The sequence below is a fragment of the Rhagoletis pomonella genome, unplaced genomic scaffold (genome assembly GCF_013731165.1).
Source record: "Rhagoletis pomonella isolate Grant_MI unplaced genomic scaffold, Rhpom_1.0 Rhpom_scaffold_00626, whole genome shotgun sequence".
In the NCBI taxonomy this organism is placed as follows: domain Eukaryota; kingdom Metazoa; phylum Arthropoda; class Insecta; order Diptera; family Tephritidae; genus Rhagoletis; species Rhagoletis pomonella.
Window position 1 is genome coordinate 25263 of NW_023459180.1, and position 2135 is coordinate 27397.

Consider the following 2135-nt stretch of genomic DNA (forward strand, 5'->3'; position numbering starts at 1 on the left):
CGGGGACTTGGAAGAACGAATAGTAATGAAGAATCCAGAGTACTAAGAAGAATACGTCACAGAAATTCTAATAGACGAAAGCAAAAACGAAATCTTAACTATATACCATAAAGCGAAAGAAATGCTGAAATGAAAGATATTGGACCTGTGAAAGATTTCGTTGGTACTGAAATTAAGCAAAAAGAAGGAAAAATAATATTAAAACAAAGAAAATATATAGAAAAACTACTTTCAAAGTTCAGAATGGAATAATGCAAAAAATGCGTTACGCCAATAGAACCGCACCTGAAATTAGAAATCCAGAAAAATGTGATGGCAACTTACCTTACCTCTCACAATTCAACAACTGTTTTGGCTTTGAACATTTCAAATCTGCAAAACGAATCTTAAGATACCTTAAGGGGACAAAAGAAATGGGTTTAAGTTTCGACAACAATGCCGATAAAGAATTGATCGGATATGCAGACGCTGATTGGGCAGCCTCCACCATAGATCGAAAATCATTCACTGGGCTTTGCTTCATGATGTCAAACGGTGTTATCAGTAGGGAATCCAGGAAGCAGAGAACAACAGCCATGTCCACCGCGGAGGCCGAATATATGGCGTTATGGGATGCTGTAAAAGAAGCAATGCATATTCGACTTCTTCTTGAAGATATGACTGCCCGTAAGCAACCGGTTATTACCATTTTTAATAATAACTAAGCGGCACTGAAACTGTGCCACAATACTATAATAAGTAACAAAACTAAACATATTGACCTTCGAGTACGTTTTTTGAAAGAACACATATTAAAACTAACTATCGCCGTGAAATATAAGGATACAACTCAAGAATGATAGAATACAAGATTGCGCCGATTGCAGGAGAATTTGTGAGAGTAATTTTGGGGTGACGTCACCGTAGAGTTGACAACTGAGAGCGGCAAATAAAACTGCTGTCTAGTGATGTGCTGAATTGTCGGTACCCAATACTTAAAAAAGGTTTCGGTACCCAATACTTCCTTATCGGTACCCGATACTGATTCTTTACATTAAACCTTCGCCATTATATGCATTTCAAGTTAAGAAAAAACTTTCATTACTTGAACTTATCGCAACAGAGGAATATTATTTTATCAGTTTTAACCTTAGCTGATCCAAGGTTCAAGATAAATACTTTGACGGATGAAGAAGCCTTTCAGGGGGGAGATTCTGTAACCAGTTAGCGACAAGTTTCGGATCGATATCGCACTTGTTGACGTAAAAATATTTCATATCATATGTCAACAAAACCGATACGGATTCGAAAATTGTCGCTAACTGGTTATGGGCTGTTTTTGCTTAAGCGTAAAAGCAAATTTAGCGCATTTAGCTCTAAATGCTACTCTAAATGAACATTTATCCATACAAAATTCGTCACCTAAATGCAACTAAATGCAACTCCATTTTTGCATTAAGAATCTAAATGCTAATATCAGTTTCTTTGTCTATTATATTTTTGAGTATGAGGCCTTATGTTGGACAAAAGGGGGAGTATAAGGGACTCAAAATGGAGAAAATTAGCCTATGGTTACAGAAGATATGGAATAAATTAACTGATGAGGACCTGCGTGCCAAATGAACTTTTCTCTCAAAGTTTACACTGCTGGCAAATGTAAATAAAGATTCAAATTTAAAAACTAATTAATACAACTAAAGTAAAATCTGTGGAAAATTAACAATAAAATGTTTTTTTTCGCAAAATCTATAAAGGACTCTTTTATTTCTCAAAAAAACCTGGGTAAGAGTTATTCGTCGCCACGCTGTTAATATATTTTTTTAAATGGCGTTTATTTAAAATTTGTTTTAAAAAGGGTTATACTATACACGTCGCGTAAATTATCTTTAAATAAGCATCAATACTTTAGTGATCGGTCAAATAGTTTCCGAGATATTAGAAATATGAAAAATAGAAAAGTTTAGCTTTAACCTCTTCCAGTTCTTTGATTTTTATTTGTGCCAAATAATCTTGGTGTGGTTAAAATCAGCATAAACGGTTGGTATTCTACACCACGGCTACTTCGGACTATTTCTGTCTAAATCCGGGAGTACGGGAACAGGCTAAATGTGAATAAGAAAAAGTAAGCAAATAAATGTCAAATTAAACTGTCGAGT